Genomic DNA, 24,440 nt, shown 5'->3' on the forward strand with positions numbered 1-24,440 from the left:
GTATACATGTTTTGAGGGTCCGCTAACAGGTCAGAGGAAAAGTTTGACAAAAATTTGGTGCTTAATCCTGCAGACATTTACAAATTGGTTGCAGGTGTTCGACATTTTAGTCAGCATCATTGGGAAAAAGGTGCCGGAAAACTGTTCCCTTCTCTTTTGTTGTATGGATGCTATAGGAGAAAGCCTATCAGGTATATGGTAGGTAAACAAGGGTGCGTTACGGCAAACAGATCAGGCAAAGAAAAGTGGTGCGCCCCAATATTAGATAGGATCACAAGGACATTAGCCTGTGGTTGAGGGCGATGACCCTGGTAAGATACAGGCAGTCCTTTACAGGAGAAGTTGGATCATCCGACTCGCCTAGGAGTTCCCAGATTTCCGGGCAGTCTAGGCAATCAGCAGGGCAAAAGTCAGGCTTGTGTTGGCCATTTAACGAGGGTCAATGTAAGTTCTCTGGAAGCTGCAGATTTAAACATATCTGTTCCTACTATAACAGAACATCCCACAGGGCATCCCGGTGCTTTAAAGGGGTTGTCTCATGAAAGTATGTGGGGTTATGCACTTCTGTATGGCCATATTAATGCACTTTGTAATATACATCGTGCATTAATTATGAGCCATACAGAAGTTATTCACTTACCTGTTCCGTTGCTGGCGTCCTCGTCTCCATGGATCCGTCTAAAATCGCCTCTTCTGGCGATTTTAGACGCGCTTGCGCTGTGCGGTCTTCTCCCTTCTGAATGGGGCTGCTCGTGCCGGAGAGCTGCTCCTTGTAGCTCCGTCCCGTCACGTGTGCCGATTCCAGCCAATCAGGAGGCTGGAATCGGCAATGGACCTCACAGTGAAGATCCCGGCAGCCATCTTACTAAGGTAAGTAAGAAGAAGGAAGAAGTCGCCGCAGCGCCGGGATTCGGGTAAGTACTACCCGTTTTTTTTTTTTAACACATGCATCGGGTTTGTCTCGCGCCAAACGGGGGGCCTATTGAATTTTAAAAAAAAACCGTTTCGGCGTGAGACAACCCCTTTAAGAAAGGAAAAAGGAGGGGATCAGCTAGTGGTTCTGTTCCTAATTAGGTTCATGGATAGGGTTAAGGTGGAGCTTTTGTTTTTAGGTTTTTGGGAGGGTTAACATCCCACCCCTTTTCCAATACAAAATCTCCGGTCTGCACTAATGTTTCCAGCAGTAATCAGGGAAAAACTGGAAAAGGAAGTGCTTTTGGGTTGCATGTTGGGGCCTTTCAGGAAACCTCCTTTTCAGAATTTTGTAGTTTCCCTGCTTAGTCTGGTCACCAAAAAACAGCAAAATAAATTTCAGCTGATGCATCATTTATCAAATCCAAAAGGTGTGTCGGTCAATGGCAGCATAGATCCAGAGCTTTGTTCCATGGTGTATACGTAATTTGATACGGCGGTTACTTGGGTGTGAAAATATGGAAGGGGGGCATCACTGGCAAAGACTGATATTGAATCGGCCTTTCGCCTTTGGTTGGTTCATCTGGAATGCATCCGTTTGTTCGGATGTTATTGGCAGGAGTCATATTTTGCGGATAGAAATTTGCCTGTGGGTTGTTCGATTTCTTGAGCATACTTCAAGGTGTTTAGTTAATTCTTGGAGTGGGTAATAAGAGATGTATTGGGTATTGGCTCGGTTATTCATTACCTGGACAATTTTTTTATTTAGGCCTGGCTATTCGCCAAAACGTTCTACTCTCCTTTTTACCGTAGAACGCTTTGGGGTTCCGTTAACTTCTGAAAAAAACAGAAGGGCCTTCTATTTGTTTGAACTTCCTTGATATTACTATAGACACAGCAGCAAGAGGTCAATAGGACCCGGTGGGTCAATAAGATTATGCTGCGAGGTTTGCAATCTCTTTTGGGAAAACTTAATTTTGTGTGTCGGATAATGCCCAAGGGAAGGGTTTTTTGTTGAAGTTTGACAGCTGCCATGTCTGGAGAAGAAGCGACCCATCATTATAGTCCTTTGGGGAAGGAACATAAGGAAGATTTGCAGGTGTGGATGTACTTTCTAGAATATTATAATGGAAATTTGTTGATGATTGCGGAGTCGAATGAGAATTTTGACTGCAAGCTGTTGACAGATGCGGCTGGCAGTTTTGGGTATGGCACATTTTTTCAGTGGTAATGGTGCGCCAGTCAATGGCCAGAAGGCTGGGTTGGGTTATGATTTGTGAAGAATTTGGTGATGCTTGAGCTTTTCCCTATCATTGTCGCAGTCACATTATGGGCCGAATGGTTTGGCAACAAAAAGATTAGGTTTCATTGTGATCGGTAGAGGGGATTCATGAAGCGCAGGTGAAGCGCAGGTGAAGGGTTTTGAGGCACAGAATTGGGGAATGGCGGTTAGACACTCAGATATGGAATCTGCCCTTGGTCATTTCTGATGCAAAGATGGTGTCAACTTTAATGCCGTGGGAATTGAGTTATGGGCATTGGCGATGCAAAAAGGAATCGAAAGAGCATTGTTGCTGTGGGGTGCATCGCAGGCATGAGGCTGTCAAGTCATACCAACGGTGGTGAGTGGGAGGTCCTTGAAGTCAGTTATAAAATTGGTTGGAGGAGAGTTAGGGTGAGGATAACCCACCTCCCCCTTTTTGGCTCTGATGGGGTGGAGTTCCTCAGAGATGGTGGGTTATTATTAGCCCTATAAGGGCTAGTGGTGCCTCCGAGCCTGGGTTGGCGGCTAAAGGTAAATGGGATATTTCCCTTTAAAACTTGAGGCACCAAATTTTGGGTCTGCGAGGACCTCCCTCCGTAGGTGGAATGTTAATTATTTTAGTTGAAATAATTATTTATGTTAAATATGATAAAATGAATGTTGTGGCCAAATTATTTAAATAATAATTTGTGTTTTTTTTTAAGGAAAAGGTGGATTGAAAGGGGTATAAGGTGTGTGAGGTTACAGGTCAACAGCAGGAAAAGACCCTGTTATACCCTGTTCATGTAGTTTTAGTTAAGCAAATTGGGTGCAGTTGAGGTGGACCTCTCTTCTCCATCATAACAAGGGGAATTCATCATGATATTGATGTGACTTTCCGAAGCTCTTGATTGCTGTGAGCAGGTAGAAGTGTAACTTGATTTTCCCCCATGACGGCATCCTGCACATTAATCTCAGTGACTATAATATGGTTACTGTGGCAGGATGAGCGCTGCATAATACGAGAAAAGTACGTTCTCAAACAGACCAGGTGTCTGTAGCCAATGTGACTACACAGCTGCTCCTGGGGTAAAGAAAGACCAGTCCTCAACTCTCTACAGCAATCCATACATTACAGAGATTCTATTGTTAGTATATTTTAGTTCTCTTTATCCTGAAAAAATAATGAAAATACTTCTGTTATCTAAAAGTAGAATACAAAACCAAAGCAGATTTAATGACGCACCCATAGGAGGTGGTGTTACAGTAGTTATATTCCTGTACATAGAAAGCAGTTTTATAGCAGTTATATTCTTGTACATAGGGGGCAGTATTATAGTAGTTATATTCTTGTACATAGGTGCAGTATTATAATAGTTACATTCTTGTACATAGGGGGCAGTATTATAGTAGTTATATTCTTGTACATAGGGGGCAGTATTATAGTAGTTATATTCTTGTACATGGGGGACAGTATTATAGTAGTTATATTCTTGAACATAGGTGCAGTATTATAATAGTTACATTCTTGTACATAGGGGGCAGTATTATAGTAGTTATATTCTTGTACATAGGGGGCAGTATTATAGTAGTTATATTCTTGTACATAGGGGGCAGTATTATAATCGTTTTATTCTTGTACGTAAGGGGCAGTATTATAGTAGTTATATTCTTGTACATAGGGGGCAGTATTATAGTAGTTATATTCTTGTACATAGGGGGCATTATTATAGTAGTTATAGTCTTGTACATAGGAGGCAGTATTATAGTAGTTATATTCTTGTACACAGGAGGCAGTATTATAGCAGTTATATTCTTGTACATAGGGGGCAGCATTGTAGTAGGTATATTCTTGTACATAGGAGGTAGTATTATAGTAGTTATATTCTTGTACATAGGGGACAGTATTATAGTAGTTATATTCTTGTACATAGGGGACAGTATTATAGTCGTTTTATTCTTGTACGTAAGGGGCAGTATTATAGTAGTTATATTCTTGTACATAGGAGGCAGTATTATAGTAGTTATATTCTTGTATACAGGGGGCAGTATTATAGTAGTTATATTATTGTACATAGGGAGTAGTATTATAGTACCTATATTCCTGTGCATAGGGGGCAGTATTATAGTAGTTATATTCTTGTACATAGGAGGCAGTATTATAGTAGTTATATTATTGTACATAGGGGGCATTATTATAGTAGTTATAGTCTTGTACATAGGAGGCAGTATTATAGTAGTTATATTCTTGTACATAGGAGCAGTATTATAGTAGCTATATTCTTGTACATAGGGGGCAGTATTATAGTCGTTTTATTCTTGTACGTAAGGGGCAGTATTATAGTAGTTATATTCTTGTACATAGGGGGCAGTATTATAGTAGTTATATTCTTGTACATAGGGGGCATTATTATAGTAGTTATAGTCTTGTACATAGGAGGCAGTATTATAGTAGTTATATTCTTGTACATAGGAGCAGTATTATAGTAGTTATATTCTTGTACATAGGGGGCAGTATTATAGTCGTTTTATTCTTGTACGTAAGGGGCAGTATTATAGTAGTTATATTCTTGTACATAGGGGGCAGTATTATAGTAGTTATATTCTTGTACATAGGAGGCAGTATTATAGTAGTTATATTCTTGTATACAGGGGGCAGTATTATAGTAGTTACTTTATTGTACATAGGGAGTAGTATTATAGTACCTATATTCCTGTGCATAGGAGGCAGTATTATAGTAGTTATATTCTTGTACGTAAGGGGCAGTATTATAGTAGTTATATTCTTGTACATAGGGGGCAGTATTATAGTAGTTATATTCTTGTACATAGGGGGCATTATTATAGTAGTTATAGTCTTGTACATAGGAGGCAGTATTATAGTAGTTATATTCTTGTACATAGGAGCAGTATTATAGTAGTTATATTCTTGTACATAGGGGGCAGTATTATAGTCGTTTTATTCTTGTACGTAAGGGGCAGTATTATAGTAGTTATATTCTTGTACATAGGGGGCAGTATTATAGTAGTTATATTCTTGTACATAGGGGGCATTATTATAGTAGTTATAGTCTTGTACATAGGAGGCAGTATTATAGTAGTTATATTCTTGTACATAGGGGGCAGTATTATAGTCGTTTTATTCTTGAACGTAAGGGGCAGTATTATAGTACTTATATTCTTGTACATAGGAGGTATTATTATAGTAGTTATATTCTTGTACATAGGGGGCATTATTATAGTAGTTATAGTCTTGTACATAGGAGGCAGTATTATAGTAGTTATATTCTTGTACATAGGAGCAGTATTATAGTAGTTATATTCTTGTACATAGGGGGCAGTATTATAGTCGTTTTATTCTTCTACGTAAGGGGCAGTATTATAGTAGTTATATTCTTGTACATAGGGAGCAGTATTATAGTAATTATATTCTTGTACATAGAGAGCAGTATTATAGTAGTTATATTCTTGTACATAGGGGGCAGTATTATAGTATTAATATTCTTGTACATAGAGGACAGTATTATAGTAGTTATATTTTTGTACATAGGGGGCCGTATTATAGTAGTTATATTCATGTACATAGGAGACAGTATTATAGTAGTTATATTCTTGTACATAGGGGGCAGTATTATAGTAGTTATATTCTTGTACACAGGAGCCAGTATTATAGCAGTTATATTCTTGTACATAGGGGGCAGTATTATAGTAGGTATATTCTTGTACATAGGAGGTAGTATTATAGTAGTTATATTCTTGTACATAGCGGACAGTATTATAGTAGTTATATTCTTGTACATAGGGGACAGTATTATAGTTGTTTTATTCTTGTACGTAAGGGGCAGTATTATAGTAGCTATATTCTTGTACATAGGAGGCAGTATTATAGTAGTTATATTCTTGTATACAGGGGGCAGTATTATAGTAGTTATATTATTGTACATAGGGGGTAGTATTATAGTAGCTATATTCCTGTGCATAGGGGGCAGTATTATAGTAGTTATATTCTTGTACATAGGGGGCAGTATTATAGTAGTTATATTCTTGTACATAGGACGCAGTATTATAGTAGTTATATTATTGTACATAGGGGACATTATTATAGTAGTTATAGTCTTGTACATAGGAGGCAGTATTATAGTAGTTATAGTCTTGTACATAGGAGCAGTATTATAGTAGTTATATTCTTGTACATAGGGGGCAGTATTATAGTCGTTTTATTCTTGTACGTAAGGGGCAGTATTATAGTAGTTATATTCTTGTACATAGGGGGCAGTATTATAGTAGTTATATTCTTGTACATAGGGGGCATTATTATAGTAGTTATAGTCTTGTACATAGCAGGCAGTATAATAGTAGTTATATTCTTGTACATGGGAGCAGTATTATAATAGTTATATTCTTGTACATAGGGGGCAGTATTATAGTCGTTTTATTCTTGTACGTAAGGGGCAGTATTATAGTAGTTATATTCTTGTACATAGGGGGCAGTATTATAGTAGTTATATTCTTGTACATAGGGGGCATTATTATAGTAGTTATAGTCTTGTACATAGGAGGCAGTATTATAGTAGTTATATTCTTGTACATAGGAGCAGTATTATAGTAGTTATATTCTTGTACATAGGGGGCAGTATTATAGTCGTTTTATTCTTATACGTAAGGGGCAGTATTATAGTAGTTATATTCTTGTACATAGGGGGCAGTATTATAGTAGTTATATTCTTGTACATAGGGGGCATTATTATAGTAGTTATAGTCTTGTACATAGGAGGCAGTATTATAGTAGTTATATTCTTGTACATAGGGGGCAGTATTATAGTCGTTTTATTCTTGTACGTAAGGGGCAGTATTATAGTAGTTATATTCTTGTACATAGGAGGTATTATTATAGTAGTTATATTCTTTTACATAGGGGGCATTATTATAGTAGTTATAGTCTTGTACATAGGAGGCAGTATTATAGTAGTTATATTCTTGTACATAGGAGCAGTATTATAGTAGTTATATTCTTGTACATAGGGGGCAGTATTATAGTCGTTTTATTCTTCTACGTAAGGGGCAGTATTATAGTAGTTATATTCTTGTACATAGGGAGCAGTATTATAGTAATTATATTCTTGTACATAGGGAGCAGTATTATAGTAGTTATATTCTTGTACATAGGGGGCAGTATTATAGTATTAATATTCTTGTACATAGAGAACAGTATTATAGTAGTTATATTTTTGTACATAGGGGGCCGTATTATAGTAGTTATATTCTTGTACATAGGAGGCAGTATTATAGTAGTTATATTCTTGTACATAGGGGGCAGTATTATAGTAGTTATATTCTTGTACATAGGAGGCAGTATTATAGTAGTTATATTCTTGTACATAGGGGGCACTATTACAGTAGTTATATTCTTGTACATAGAAGGCAGTATTATAGTAGTTATATTCTTGTACATAGGAGGCAGTATTATAGTAGTTATATTCTTGTACATAGAGGGCAGCATTATAGTAGTTATATTCTTGTACATGGGGTGCAGTATTATAGTAGTTATATTCTTGTACATAGGGGGCCGTATTATAGTAGTTATATTCTTGTACATAGGGAGCAGTATTATAGTAGTTATATTCTTGTACATAGGGGCAGTATTATAGTAGTTATATTATTGTGCATTGGAGTAGTATTATCAAAGTTATATTCTTGTACATAGGAGACATTATTATAGTAGTTGTATTCTTGTACATAGGAGCAGTATTATAGTAGTTGTATTCTTGTACATAGAAGCAGTATTATAGTAGTTGTATTCTTGTACATAGGAGGAAGTATTATAGTAGTTATATTCTTGTACATAGAGGGCAGTATTATAGTAGTTATATTCTTGTACATGGGGGGCAGTATTATTGTAGTTATATTCTTGTACATAGGAGGCAGTATTATAGTAGTTGTATTCTTGTACATAGGAGCAGTATTATAGTAGTTGTATTCTTGTACATAGAAGCAGTATTATAGTTGTTGTATTTTTGTACGTAGGAGGCAGTATTATAGTAGTTATATTCTTGTATATAGGGGGCAGTATTATAGTAGTTATATTCTTGTACATATGGAGCAGTATTTTAGTAGTTGTATTCTTGTACATAGGAGCAGTATTATAGTAGTTGTATTCTTGTACATAGGGAGCAGTATTATAGTAGTTATATTCTTGTACATAAGAGCAGTATTATTGTAGTTGTATTCTTATATATAGGAGGCAGTATTATAGTAGTTATATTCTTGTACATAGGAAGATATAGTAGCTAAATTCCTGCAAATACATGGCAGTATTATAGTTGACATGTTATAGGATAATATTAGTATCAGTAGTGATTGGCACTGCTCTTTTGTTAATCCTGCCAGACTGTTGGATGTTGGATCACTTCTGCAGCTGGTAGATGGTGATAATACATTTTTTCCTGGACCTTAGACTTTGTTTCCTTTGATGCTGTTAGTAAATGTTCTACAATCAGCGCAGCTCAGTGCCTCGGTCAGTCCTGCCAGTAAAGCTGCATATAAATTTAGCTTTTAGGAATCTTTTACAGTCTGGCTCCAGTCCTTTATACCTAGTGGTCTGGAAAACAGTGGAACAGATGGGGTTACCACTCAATGTAAAGCAAACAGTTTATGCAGTCACCTGACTTACTCTTGGTTCCTATACAAATAATGTCTTTGTTACGAAGGTTGTAATTCCAAGATGTGAATTTCCACTTCTCTCTTTATATGACCGAGAGCAGCTATAATCCTGTTACACAGTTGTCTTAATACCCAGATTGGAGAACGTGACCTCTATGGATAGGGGGTGTTATTATTTTTTCTCAATATACACACAACAGAATAGCAGATTTAGGGCAAGGATAAGAATTTCGGTAACTTCTTTTGACTCAACTAACAAGATATAAGAAGTGAGACATGGGATATATGGATATAGATATATGGAATATTACAGTATGATTAGCAGTATAAACAGAAACACATGTGAGTTTTTGACACATTGTAACGAAATACTTGATGGCAATTTTCGGACCATTATAACACACACAAGTAAAATTCTACTAAAGATCATTCCAAAATGTATGGCCTCCTTTATTGAAGCAGAACTCCCTGATGTTTAATTTTGGTCCTGCAGAGGGCATGAAACCAGAGACCAAATCGCAAACTTGCGCTGGGTCATTGGGAAGTCGTATGAACAGCAAATGGTCATATACCTGTCCTTCATCGACTACAGCAAAGCTTTTGACTGTGGCGAACATGACAAGCTGTGGAAATGCCCAAAGCAAATGGGAATATCAGAGCATCTGGAAGAATTGACAAGATCACTTTATGAGAACCAAGAAGCCACAGTCAAGACTGCTTTTGGTTATACTGACTGGTTTGAAATCAGGAAAGGCATCCAACGAAGCTGCATTCCACCCCCAGCCCTGTTCAATTTGTATGCCGAAATGACCAGCAGGTGATACAACCTGGATGATTCCCCAATTGGAGTGAAAATTGGTAGAAGAAAGATAAACAGTCTTCAATATGCTGACAACACAACACTACTAGCTGAAAATGAAAAGGACCTTCAATACCTAATTCGAAGACTTAAAGAAGAAAGCGAACACATGGGACTGTAGGTCAATATTAAGAAAACAAAGCTGATGACAACAGCAAGCAATGTTGTGACAAACATAACAATCTACAATGAAGAAATTGAATCTAAGTCTAAGGGCGCCCACCCACTGGCGTTTTTTTTTCCCTGCGAAATTCGCAGCATTTTTTTTCTCCTGGGGTCTATGGGACTTGTAATGTTAAAATCGCGATCGCGCAAAATCGCAATTTAAGTCTTGAGTCTAAGATTTCACCTTTCTTGGATCCAAGACCGACTGCAGTGGCGAATCGGGGCCTGAAATCAAACGAAGAATCAGCCTTGATTGTAGTGCAATGCAAGGAATGGCGAAGATATGGAAGAGCGAAGACATCAGCATTACAACAAAGATCCGAATAATCAATGCCATCATTTCCCCAATAACTTCCTATGTATGCGAGAGTTGGACACTCAAGAAAGTAGACAGAAGAAGGATTGAGGCCTCTGAGCTGTGGTGCTGGCGGTGTATGCTGTGCTTATCATGGACAGAGATGGTCACAAATAGGGCGATCCTAGACCGTGTCAGACCAAAAGGTGGACTATAAAGTACAGGGGCAGATCTGAGGGCCCAGGGATCCCTAAGGGGGGAAAGAGTTAATAGGAGAGTGTATGAGGTAAACGGGGGCATGGAGGTTAAGGAAGGTAAAGATGGGGATTGGGGGAGATAGAATTAGTGAAGTGAGCTAGAAAAAGTGATAAAAGGGGGAAGTTTTAGGCGGAAGCGCCTTTTTAGGATAGAAGAAATGAGAAGAGTCCTGCCCACCCTCCCTGGAGAGGTGAAAGGTGAGTGTAGGTCATTCCGTGAGTTTAAGAAGTTCAAGTGATACCAATAGGTATGGTGGAAATTGTGCATGTCATGTCTTGGCAGCCTGTGGCAGGTCGGGGGCGTCCTTGGAGCCAGGTTTTTGTATTATGTGGAGGGAGTTTGATGGGTATGGCCTCAACTTTAAGACTTCCCCACCTGTTTGTTTATCATGGCTGGATCTGATGTATTGGGTAAGGCAAGAGAAGGGATCCCGTGTGGCCTTGATCATTTTTTTATATTCTAGCCGCCCATTGGGGGTGGGGTTAGTGGTGTCTCCGCGCCAGGTGTACATTTGGAGCTAAGCTTTGGTTTTATGTGTGAAACACCAGACCTTTTTATTGTGGCTTCTAGGACCTCCTCTCCGTACGCTAAAAGGAGTTAATATATATTGTTATTCTGTTAAATAAGATGGCTGCTATGGCCAAAGTATCCAACGAATATACTATGGTCTCAGCGTATCACTTGGGTGTAAAGTAGCAAAGGGGTCAGGTCATAGTGGAAGTGACTCTAGCATGCTCAAGTAGGTCAAGCAAAATTACCAAGCAACGGCTTTCATACTTGATGTCATGCAAGCCAATTCTCTGGAAAGAACATTAATGCTTGACAAGGTGAGTGGGTCCAGAAGAAGAGAATGACAAAGACCATGATGGCTAGATACAATCAAGGTTGACACAAACATGACTGTGGAAAATCTGAAGGAAGCGGCCAAAGACAGAGAAGTATGACGTATGTGGGTCCACAAGGTGACCGAAAGTCGGCAACGACTAAACAGATAAATCACCATCATCAACAAAATACTTCATAACTTTTCTCACTTTCTAGTACCCAATAGATCTCCTTTCCAAATCTCAAAATTCATTGTAATTATTTACAAAACTTGAAAGCTACCGCAAGATCTGCATAGGCGATGAAAACCTTAGGAAAGGAAAACAGCTAAAACATTTTCCGTCTAATATGTCTATAACGGCTTACGTTGGAATTAGAGATGAGCGAACATACTCGTCCGAGCTTGATACTCGTTCGAGTATTAGCGTGTTCGAGATGCTCGTTACTCGAGACGAGTACCACGCGATGTTCGAGTTACTTTCACTTTCATCTCTGAGACGTTAGCGCGCTTTTCTGGCCAATAGAAAGACAGGGAAGGCATTACAACTTCCCCCTGCGACGTTCAAGCCCTATACCACCCCCCTGTAGTGAGTGGCTGGCGAGATCAGGTGTCACCCAAGTATATAAATCTGCCCCGCCCGCGGCTCGCCACAGATGCATTCTGACAGAGATCAGGGACAGTGCTGCTGGTGCCGGAGCTGCTATAGGGAGAGCGTTAGGAGTTATTTTAGGCTTCAAGAACCCCAACGGTCCTTCTTAGGGCCACATCTAACCGTGTGCAGTAGTGTGGAGGCTGCTTTTTGCAGTGTTGCACATTTTTATTTTTTTTGTATATCGGCCGTGCAGAGCATTGCGTCCTGCAGTAATTTTACATTGTCCAGGGCCAGTAGTGGTGAGGCAGGGACAGAAGACATATTTAGTGTATATGGGCAGTGGGCCTTTCCAAAAACATTTGGGAAAAAAAATCTATTTGGGCTGCCTGTGACCGTCCTCAGTGTACTGGGTCTCTGCTGGGGCTAGTTGTCCTAATTCATACGCAGCCAGCTAAGTGTTACAGCAGGCTTGCGCAAAATTCTTTTCTGCCTCTGTGTTGCCTCTTACATCACCGCTGTATTCCTGTCCACAAGTGTACTGGGTCTCTGCTGGGGGTAGTTGTCCTAATTCATACGCAGCCAGCTAAGTGTTACAGCAGGCTTGCGCAAAATTCTTTCCTGCCTCTGCTGTGCATTCCGTAAGCGAAGTCAGCCTCCAACCACAGGCCAATAAGCGGCACATTTAATTACAGCGTTCTGTTTCTGCACTACTGGTAATACAGCATGCTGAGGGGTAGGGGTAGGCCTAGAGGACGTAGACGCGGGCGAGGACGCGGAGGCCCAAGTCAGGGTGTGGGCACAGGCCGAGCCAGTGCGGTGGCCAGGGGTAGAGGCAGGGCCAGACCGAATAATCCACCAACTGTTTCCCAAAGCGCCCCCTCGCGCCATGCCACTCTGCAGAGGCCAAGGTGCTCTAAGGTGTGGCAGTTTTTCACAGAGTTGCCTGACGACCGACGAACAGTGGTGTGCAACCTTTGTCGCGCCAAGATCAGCTGGGGAGCCACCACCACCAGCATGCGCAGGAATATGATGGCCAAGCACCCCACAAGGTGGGACGAAGGCCGTTCACCGCCTCCGGTTTGCACCACTGCCTCTCCCCCTGTGCCCCAACCTGCCACTGAGATCCAACCCCCCTCTGAGGACACAGGCACGAGTGCCTACCGGCCTGCACCCACACCCTCACCTCCGCTGTCCTTGGCCCCATCCAGCAATGTCTCTCAGCGCATCGTCCAGACGGCGCTAGCGCAACTGTTTGAGCGCAAGCGCAAGTACGCCGCCACGCACCCGAACGCTCAAGCATTAAACGTGCACATAGCCAAATTGATCAGCCTGGAGATGCTGCCGTATAGGCTTGTGGAAACTGAGGCTTTCAAAAACATGATGGTGGCGGCGGCCCCGCGCTACTCGGTTCCCAGTCGCCACTACTTTTCCCGATGTGCCGTCCCAGCCCTGCACGACCACGTCTCCCGCAACATTGTACGCGCCCTTACCAACGCGGTTACTGCCAAGGTCCACTTAACAACAGACACGTGGACAAGCACAGGCGGGCAGGGCCACTATATCTCCCTGACGGCACATTGGGTGAATTTAGTGGAGGCTGGGACAGAGTCAGAGCCTGGGACCGCTCATGTCCTACCCACCCCCAGAATTGCGGGCCCCAGCTCGGTGCTGGTATCTGCGGCGGTGTATGCTTCCTCCACTAAACCACCCTCCTCCTCCTCCAACGCAACCTCTGTCTCGGAATCAAGATGTGTCAGCAGCAGCAGCACGTCGCCAGCAGTCGGTGTCGCGCGGCGTGGCAGCACAGCGGTGGCCAAGCGTCAGCAGGCCGTGCTGAAACTACTCAGCTTAGGAGAGAAGAGGCACACGGCCCACGAACTGCTGCAGGGTCTGACAGAGCAGACCGACCGCTGGCTTTCGGCGCTGAGCCTCCAACCGGGCATGGTCGTGTGTGACAAGGGCCGTAACCTGGTGGCGGCTCTGCAGCTCGGCAGCCTCACGCACATGCCATGCCTGGCCCATGTCTTTAATTTGGTGGTTCAGCGCTTTCTGAAAAGCTACCCATGCTTGTCATACCTGCTCGGAAAGGTGCGCCAGATCAGCGCACATTTCCGCAAGTCCAAGACGGACGCTGCCACCCTGCGGAGCCTGCAACATCGGTTTAATCTGCCAGTGCACCAACTGCTGTGCGACGTGCCCACGCGGTAGAACTCTACACTCCACATGTTGGCCAGACTCTATGAGCAGCGTAGAGCTATAGTGGAATACCAACTCCAACATGGGCGGCGTAGTGGGAGTCAGCCTCCTCAATTATTTACAGAAGAGTGGGCCTGGTTGGCAGACATCCGCCAGGTCCTTGGAAACTTTGAGGAGTCTACCCAGATGGTGAGCGGGGATGCTGCAATCATTAGCGTCACCATTCCTCTGCTATGTCTCTTGAGAAGTTCCCTGCAAAGCATAAAGGCAGATGCTTTGCGCTTGGAAATGGAGGCGGAGGAAGACAGTATGTCGCTGGATAGTCAGAGCACCCTCATGTCTATATCTCAGCGTGTTGAGGAGGAGGGGGAGGAGCATGAGGAGGAGGGGGAAGAGACAGCTTGGCCCACTGCTGAGGGTACCCATGCTGCTTGCCTGTCATCCTTTCAGCGTGTATGGCCGGAGGAGGAGGAGGAGGAGGAGGATCCTGAAAGTGATCTTCCTAGTGAGGACAGCCATGTGTTGCGTACAGGTACCCTGGCACACATGGCTGACTTCATGTTAGGATGCCTTTCTCAAGACCCTCGCGTTACACGCATTCTGGCCACTACGGATTACTGGGTGTACACACTGCTCGACCCACGGTATAAGGAGAACCTTTCCACTCTCATACCCGAAGAGGAAAGGGGTTCGAGAGTGATGCTATACCACAGGGCCCTGATGGACAAACTGATGGTAAAATTCCCATCCGACAGCGCTAGTGGCAGAAGGTGCAGTTCCGAGGGCCAGGTAGCAGGGGAGGCGCAGAGATCAGGCAGCATGTACAGCGCAGGCAGGGGAACATTCTCCAAGGCCTTTGCCACCTTTATGGCTCCCCAGCAAGACTGTGTCACTGCTCCCCAGTCAAGGCTGAGTTGGCGGGAGCACTGTAAAAGGATGGTGAGGGAGTACGTAGCCGATAGCACGACCGTCCTCGGTGACGCCTCTGCCCCCTACAACTACTGGGTGTCGAAGCTGGACATGTGGCCTGAACTCGCGCTGTATGCCCTGGAGGTGCTTGCTTGTCCTGCGGCTAGCGTCTTGTCAGAGAGGGTGTTTAGTGCGGCTGGGGGAATCATCACGGATAAGAGTACACGCCTGTCAACCGACAGTGCCGACAGGCTTACACTCATCAAGATGAACAAAGCCTGGATTTCCCCAGACTTCTCTTCTCCACCAGCGGACAGCAGCGATACCTAAGCAATACGTAGGCTGCACCCGCGGATGGAAGCATCGTTCTCTATCACCACCATCAAAAACGGGGACCTTTTTGCTTCATCAATCTGTGTATTCTATTCATCCTCCTCCTCCTGCTCCTCCTCCTGAAACCTCGCGTAATCACGCCGAACAGGCAATTTTTCTTAGGCCCACAAGGCTCAGTCATATAATTTTTGTAAACAATTTTTATACGTTTCAATGCTCATTAAAGCGTTGAAACTTTCACCTGAACCAATTTTTATTTTAACTGGGCTGCCTCCTGGCCTAGTTACAAATTAAGCCACATTAACCAAAGCGATTAATGGGTTTCACCTGCCCTCTTGGTTGGGCATGGGCAATTTTTCTGAGGTACATTAGTACTGTTGGTACACCAAGTTTTTGGGGCCCTCGCTTACAGTGTAATACAATTAATTTTTTGCCCACCTGCATTAAAGCTGACGTTACATCAGCTGTGCTGGGCACTGCAATGGGATATATTTATGTACCGCCGGTGGCTTCCTGGCACCCACCCATGCTGTCCGTCCACACGGAGTTGTAACTCCATGTGTCCACTTCTAAAGAACCCCAGTCTGACTGGGGCATGCAGTGTGGGCCGAAGCCCACCTGCATTTAATCGGACGTTACCTCAGCTGTGATGGGCACTGCAATGGGATACATTTATGTACAGCCGGTGGGTTCCAGGGAGCCACCCATGCTGTGGGTGCACACGGAATTCCCATTGCGGAGTTGTACCTGCCTGTGACTATTTATAAAAAAACGCGGTCTGACTGGGGCATGCAGAGACACCTTGACAGAATGAATAGTGTGTGGCACATAGGTTCCCCATTGCTATGCCCACGTGTGCAGCTCCTGATGGCGGTGGCACAGGATTATATTTCTCATTGCTTCTGTACAGCATTGTGGGCTATCGCCCCGCCCCTTTTAAAGAGGGTCGCTGCCTAGCCGTGCCAACCCTCTGCAGTGTGTGCCTGCGGTTCCTCTGGCCGACGCACTTATAAATAGACATGAGGGTGGTGTGGCATGAGTGCAGCTGAAGGCTGCGCAGGGACACTTTTGTGTGCGCTGTGGACACTGCGTCGTGCGGGGGGGGGAGGGGGGTTGGGCAGCATGTAACCCAGGAGAAGTGGCAGTGGAGTGTCATGCAGGCAGTGATTGTGCTTTGTTGGAGGTAGTGTGTTGCTTAGCTAAGCTATGCATTGCTAATGAGGGCTTTTCAGAAGTAAAAGTTGTTGGGAGGGGGGGGGCACTCTTGCCGCTATTGTGGCTTAATAGTGGGACCTGGGAACTTGAGATGCAGCCCAACATGTAGCCCCTCGCCTGCCCTATCCGTTGCTGTGTCGTTCCCATCACTTTCTTGAATTGCCCCGATTTTCACAAATGGAAACCTTAGCGAGCATCGGCGATATACAAAAATGCTCGAGTCGCCCATTGACTTCAATGGGGTTCGTTACTTGAAACGAACCCTCGAGCATCGCGAAAATTTCGTCCCGAGTAACGAGCACCCGAGCATTTTGGTGCTCGCTCATCTCTAGTTGGAATTATGGCTTTGTTTGCCCAATTCCTCTGCTGTGACATCACTGTTTATTATCCCTATGCTGTGCCATTATTGTGTATATTATCAGTGTATTGTGACATCACTGTGTTTATTATCTCTTTACTCTGCAATTTCTGTCTGTACTATGACGTCACTCCTTATTATTTCTATATCGTGATGTCAGTCTGTTTACTATTGCTTTGTTTGACATCACTTTTTATTAACACTGTACTGTGACATCATTGTTTATTATCTCTCTGTACTGTGATATCACTGTGTTTATAATCCCTGTATTGTGACATCACTGCTTCATTAACCCTGTACTACGACATCAGTGTGTTTACTATCCCTGTACTGTGACATCACTGTTTTTACTATCTCTATACTGCGATATCTCTGTTTTTTATCCATGTGCTGTACTACTATGACATCATTGTGTTTTCTATTATTTATATCGCTTTTTATTATCCCTGTACTGTATTATGATATTAATGTGTTTTGAGATTTGTACTGTTGCATCACTTTTTATTATTAACCCTGTACTGTGACATAACTGTGTTTATTATCCCTGTACTGTGACATCAGTATTTTTATTATTGTGACATCATCTTGTTTATCATCTGGCTGTTGTGACATCACTATTTTATCATTGTACAGTGGCATCAGTATTTATTATCTTTATACTGTGACATTCTGTTTTATTTCTAAGCATGAACATGAACTTCTTAATACACATTTTGATCAAATTCTATAAACCCACTAACCATCTTCACAGTGGAGCGCCTGAACAGCCCAACAACACTCCTGCTGTCAGACAAAGTCCATTTAGCCCAGGGCCACACCACCGTATAGACACGGCACCACCAAGTCAATAACCACCATGCAACATCACGCCACATGAACAGATTAGAAAAGCTTATCTTTCCATGTGGTCTCAGTCAGTGGACGGAGAAATAAATAGAAGGTAATGGCGCAATTTTATTGCATGTGTATGTGCATCTTACATGCGTTTTTATTGCGTATGTGCATTTTATTTTTACATATGTGTGCTTTCACACTAACAGAAAAAATGCAGGAAGGTGCAATTGCTCTAACTTTTTTTGTTATCACTGACTCTTGGCAACATGCATGTAACATTTGTGTATGCTGCAATTTTTTATGCTACCATAGACTTTCATGGGCAATTTTGGTCCAAAAATATTGACCAAAATAGGACAGAATGCATTTTTATTATGGGCAACATTGGTCCACATGAGAAAAGCACATCTGAATACACCAATTTACTACAGTGGGTCTGTGTGCTGTCCATAGTCTGTCAGTAAAGAATGTGGACCTCACAAGGACAGAAAATATGCCCGTGTGAATGGGCCATTAGGATACTATTATACTGGTATTAGCATGTTCTCATTTGATTTGTTTCATCTTCCTAAGGGCGGACACCCACTGGCATTTTTTTCTCCACTGCGCTGCGAGAGCAAGTGAAAACTGTCGCCTCGCCGTGCGAGAAAAAAAACGGGATCACGCCGAAATATTTCCAGTCTTTTCAATAGGGTCAGTGGCAGCAGTGCTAGCCCCATTGAAAAGATATGGAGAATACTGCGGACTTCTGCCACAGTTGTCACAGCTGTGACAGCGGTGGCAGAAGTGCAGCATGCTATCCCATTGCTTTCAATGGGATCGGCCCTGCTGTCGGTCCCATTGAAAGAAGTGGTTTGTGGCAAACCTTGCAGTATGATTTTCAGGGAAGGGCTTGAAATATAAGCCCTTCCCTGAAAAGCATCAATAAATGGTAAAAAAATGTAAAAAAAAATTACTCACCTGTCCGCCGCTCACACGCGTCCTCCGGCTGGCTCCCCGACACTGCTGTCCAGCACTTTCAGCAAGCGGGGATTTAAAAATCCCCGCCTCCTGAAGGGGCTGTGCTGATTGGCTGAGCGCTCAGCCAATAGCAGCTAGTGCTTAGCTATTGGCTGAGCGCTTAGCCAATTATAGATTGTGCTTAGCTATTCATGAATGAATAGCTAAGCACTATCTGTAATTGGCTGAGCAGTCAGCCAATAGCTAAGCACTATGAAGGAAACTCCTGCCACAGCTGTCACAGCTGTGACAGCTGTGGCAGAAGTCCACGATATTCTCCATATCTTTTCAATGGGGCTAGCGCTGCTGCCCCTGGCCCTATTGAAAAGACTGGCGATATCCCGGTCTTAGGCCTCCTTCCCACGAGCGTGACGGACTCCGCAGCGTAATATTCCGCTGCGAAGCCCGTCACGGCGCCCCCCAGAGCCCCTATACTTACCTGCGGGAGATAGCGTGAAATCGCTTCCCCGCCCACCGCCGCCGCGTCACCGCCCGTCACCGCCCACCGCCGCGCGTCACCGGCCGTGTCACGTGACGCGGCCGGCCGTGTCACGTGACGCGGCCGTGCGCGTCATATGGCGTCATATGACGCGCGGCGGTGGGCGGGAAAGCGTTTTTTCACGCTATCTCCCGCTGGTGACAGCGGGAGATAGCGTGAACGGACGGCTTCCATTGACTGCAATGGAAGCCGTCAGTGCGTACAGCCCGTCCTCACCCGCAGAAAATAGAGCATGCTGCGGGTGAGGACGGGAGAAATCGCGGTGCGTAATTCCGCGGTGGAATTACGCATCGTGAGCATTGTGCTATTAGGTTCAATAGAACCTAATAGCTGCGGGCAACGCAGCGGATTTTCGCCGCGAATTACGCGGCGGAAATCCGTTCGTGGGAAGGAGGCCTTAGTCCGGTGTCTTTCTTGCGCTGCATGGCGAGTGTTTTCATGTGCTCTCGCGGCACAAGAAAGAAAATATCGCCAGTGGGTGTAAGCCCTTAGATAGATAGATTATTGGGGTAATCACTTAATTTACGTGATACTCAACAGGTATCATAGCCTTATCAATCAAGTATGCCTATTTATTATCCAATGCACCGGAGAAGAATACAGTGAAAAACACTCAAGTGATGCTTCCAAGGTCCTCTTTATTGCTTTATTTTATAGCTACATTTCTAGCACTTGTCAAGAGTTGTTCATGAGCTACTTCACCCCGCCAACATCCAAAATACAATAGACATTTCATAGCGAGTCATGGCTTCATACACAAGCATTTATCCATAATTGCATATTCATGGGTCTAGTAGCAGAGCATTCTTACATGATGTTCCACTTCTAAGGTCTTGGAGCCTTGATAATGAGACATCCAGTACATAAATGCCAAAATATCTAGAAGCATGATTATGAATACAAGGACATTTATTTGTAAGAAGAATTCATTATTATACATTTTATTTTTTTTTCACTGCTGACCCGCTGCTTTGTGAAGTTTGAAAAATGGCCATAAGAATGATGTGCTTTAAACCATTATGCCTAGTTCACACAAGCGCTTTTTTCGTGCATTAGAGTGCTTCTATAAGAACCAATGGTTTCCTATAGAAGTCTTTACATAAGGGAATTTTAGACATACTAAATACTTGCACCGATCAAAGATAGGACATGCGTGGCTACAATGCCCACATCTAAGGTCCGTGCTGCGAGAAAAGATAGGACCAGCCCTATCTTTGGAGTGCGATGCACAGGAGTTTCCATTGACTCCTATGGGAGCAGGAGTCTATGGAAACTCTTGTGCAGGAAAAGAGGATTTCTGCCGACTGACGGAATACCTTGCTGCTTACAGCAGGACATTTAAAACGTGCTGCCCAGAAGTGCTGTAAACTCCTGTTAGTCCCCACAGGATCAGGGGACTTCCCGAGGGTTCCCTTAATCCCCTTGGGGACTAACAGGAATTTACAACAGGACATTTAGAATGTGCTTCTTGGCAGCACATTTTAAATGTCCTGCTGTAAGCAGTGAGGTATTCCTCCAGCCCCACTGAGGGGCAGTAGGGGACTCCCTCTACCTCTCTCCCCAAGGAATTTCATTATAGCAGTGAGAGAGAGGGGGCAGGGTTACAGGGCTTCCCTGAGAGCGTGGGAGGAGGGGGTGGGGCTAGAAGAATCCACCCTCTAGCCCCACCCCTTTATCTTTGCTATCAGGAATCCCTATAAGACGCCTTATAGCCCCATTCCCTCTCTCTAGCACCGCCTACTCTATCTGCACTTTGAGGATATCCCCAGAGCAGGGAGAGAGAGTTTATGGCTATGGATTAATCCACCATAGCAGGGAGAGAGAGCAGGGCTATGGGGGATTACCCCTAGCAGGGAGAGACAGAGTGGGGCTATTGGTTTAACCCCCATAGCACTGCTCTCTCTCTCTTCCTGCTATGGGAAAATCCTGAAGCCCTGTGGGACTTCTTCACTCTTTCTTCCTGGAGCAGATATGCTTTTTAAGCGCAGCTGCTCCAATGAGCAGCTGCCCAATTATGCGATTTTTAGCGCAATATAGGCACAATTTTTTTGTGCACCTATACTTAAGTTACTCACAGATAGATAAAGTCAAGTGCACTTTAACAAAATAAATCAGTGTTAGCACTTACATTTTTAATAAAACTGCTCATAATCCTAAAAACAACAATACATTACTATAATGGGACAATCAGATAAAAGGGTCATAGAGCGACAAAGACCAACAGATGGCAAAGACCGAAGATCAGCTGAACCACACATCATAAAGAGGATCACTGAATGGCGTAGACCAACAGAGGGCACAACATAGGTCATAAAGAAGATCACCTTGCTCACCAAGCGGAAAGAGTGGAATAGAAAACCACAGAGCTCTATCCATCGCTATACTTCAAGAATAGCTCTACAGAACTCTATAGACCCCTCCCTTCACCTTAATACAAAGATAGAATCACAGAGTCCTATGGACTACCATAGTGAGGCAAGCGGATCATACAATAGTAATGAATAGGTCAATGAGAGAATTGTTCACTAGTACGAACCACCATGACGGCTAGAATATCATACTAGTGTAAACTACCATAGGGCAATATTAAGATAACACGACAATAGACAGCATTGATCTTAGAACACCATCACAGTATGTTGCAAGGGAAATAGAATGGTATAGACCATCAAAAGTAGTCAACAAGAACAAGGAACAATACAGACCACCATACAAAATTAAAAGGTTCATAGAACAGCATGTTCAAGGAGAAGAAAAGAATATGGGAAGGAGAAAAGAAAAATATGTTGGACAGCCAAGATAATATTAGCATTCTAGAATGGTATAGACCAGTGGTAGCCAAGCAGTAGAGTATGATGTACTTGTAGATCACAGAACAAGTAAGCAGTAGAGCTCACTGTTGGATTACCGGCTTTAACACAAAAGCAAAAAAACTGCCTCCTTATAGATTTATTTTCCTGTGTACCTGTCACCATTCTTTTCTAGTACAACACTCCGATGATCTCTTCTTTATCTGGGTCTAGGCCACCATGAAGAATTCTTTCAGCCACAACTCATTTTTACGCACTCTGCACTGCACACTGCACCCCATCCCTCAATGCCCCCATAGTCATAGTGCCCCCTTTGTGGCCCTCACTTAGTAATAGTATCTGTTAGGTCTGCTACCTATGTCTGCCGCCCTCTTGCTATCCCGGCTAAAATGTACTCTTTGTTCTGTTTTCTATCAGCAATGAGGGAGTTAACTCCTCTCAGAGTTTACAGGCCAGCTGCAGCTTAAATAGCAATTACTCTCCTATTTACAGGCCCATTTAGACAGGACTGAATGGCCACTATGTTAAGTCAATGGAGAGGGGTGGGGAGAGCGAGGTGTGAAATCTCCTCCAGCCACCCGGCTGGGAGCCAGCAATACTAGCTCTTGTGCAGCAGCACGAGAGCAAGTACATGCGGGGATGAGTCTCGGGGAAATGTCTTGCCCGACATTTGTCCCATCTAAATGGGCCTTAAGTGAGCTGAGGACCCTCCTTCTTTGCCTCAGAATTGATGTGTCTTTGCTTCAGACGCCCAGAACATCTAGGTTGTGTGTCTTAGGGTTCAGTTGTTAATGTCAATGGGACTTACTAATGCTAAAAACGCATCCTGCATTGCAATGTGTTTTTAACATTAGAAAGTCCCATTGACATTCGCGTTAAAAAAAAGCAGCGTTAAACAAACTCAAGTGTGTGGGAGCCCTTAAGACTGTTCTGTCTTTTGAGCCGGTATCTGTTTATTTTGTATGTTCTTTGCCTTATGCTTTAGCCTGTGTGCATTTGTCCATTGCTGTCCAGACTATGCATCATTCACGTTTCTGTGGTAGTCAGTACTGTTCTGGGTTTTGTGTACACTGTCCCTGTTTTTCTGTCAGGGATAGTCAGCCCCAAGGTTCTAACGTGGGGCCGTTCTTATCAGGACGCCTACCCTGCTTATAGGCAGGGGTCTTCCTGCTTAGCTAAGGGCAAGTTACCCATCAGAGTTTTCCCTGACTCGGAACCTCTGGGGTCACTGGGGTCAGCTGCCAGCCATACCAGGTCTGGTCTAAAAGCTAGGTTTTGTTGGTTAGCACAGTGGGTCCACACCTACAGCCCTAACAGTATCCCCCTTTGTGGTCTCCACTTAGTAACACTGGCCCCTGCTTAGTAATGATGGACTTGAGTCCCATTCCACCCACTGATATGCTAGGCGCAAGCAAGAATGCTCATACAAAATCACACATACACTAACCAAACGCTCTGAGCATAATCCAACTCCTCACTTTCCTGAATACTGTACTCTGACAGCAGGAGAGAGTGAAGTTAGATGATCATCAAAGCGCTTTTGCCAGTGTTCATGTGATAGTATGAGTTTGTATGAAGATTCTTATTGGTGGTTGGGGGGATAGAGTAGAGGTTTTGTGAGTAGGATGGTTGGGGCTGTTCCCTGCTCTGTAGGCCTCATGCCTATATTGGTTACATGGTATTGGGTCTAACCAGACTATAAAAATGTTGCCACTCCTATTATATAAAAACAGAAGAGGAAAATAAGACAATTTCCTGAAATCAGCGGTAATCTGCAGGGAAATGATAGCAAGTGTTCTGCTTTCCTGCAGCACCACCACAGGAAAAATCAGGTATTACACATTTCAGAATAAAATCATTGGGCTGCCTGTGTGAGCCCAAGTCCTCCAAAGCAAGAAGACACTGCTTTAGTAACTTTTCAATATGACAAATAATGGATCCCCTTCTATTAACTCAGAGTTCCCTAAAGGGGTATACCAATACTGCAGAATAACTTGCTGGCCAGTGGGGGTCTCACTGCTTAGTCCACTGCCAATCTCAAGAACGGGGTCCTATGTTCCCCGTCCTCCTTACTGCAAGGTTTCTGAACCCCCCACAGTAATAAGGAGACTGAATGGAACACTGGTCATTCAAGCGCACTACCGCTCCATTCACTCTCAATGGGGCTGTGGAGATATCCACACCTACTCGAGCATTTCCATCAGCCTTATTGAAATGAATGGAGTGCTGACCGTGCTTGCTCAGCCAGTGCAACCTTATGCTGATGTTACTGTGGGGGAAGAAGTGAACCCCCAGTGACAGGCAGAACGGGACATAGGAGTCCTGTTCTGGAGATTGGCAGTGAGACCCCCACCAATCAGCTAGTTATCCTCTATCTTATGGATAGGGGATAACTAGCAATCTTGATAAAACCCCCTTAATTTTCTGCCACCGAATTCTGACAGTCATAACCGTTTTACTTTTCAAGTTAGTGGTGT

The 24,440-nt window shown here is 43.6% G+C and overlaps 1 protein-coding gene across 2 annotated transcripts in view; it reads left to right on the top strand.

The window, feature by feature from the left end:
• TEX55 (testis expressed 55) overlaps positions 1 to 24,440 on the top strand; it is a 177,220-nt gene that overhangs the window by 41,008 nt on the left and 111,772 nt on the right. The window contains exon 1 of one of the 2 annotated variants that reach the window (XM_066599349.1): positions 17,723 to 17,761. The exons of the other annotated variant lie outside the window; for it this stretch is intronic. The gene's annotated coding sequence lies outside the window, so the exon portion shown is untranslated. Of the gene's footprint in view, positions 1 to 17,722; positions 17,762 to 24,440 lie in introns of those variants that run through there. 2 annotated transcript variants of the gene reach the window in all.

This window comes from Eleutherodactylus coqui, chromosome 4, assembly GCF_035609145.1.
Source record: "Eleutherodactylus coqui strain aEleCoq1 chromosome 4, aEleCoq1.hap1, whole genome shotgun sequence".
NCBI lineage: Eukaryota > Metazoa > Chordata > Amphibia > Anura > Eleutherodactylidae > Eleutherodactylus > Eleutherodactylus coqui.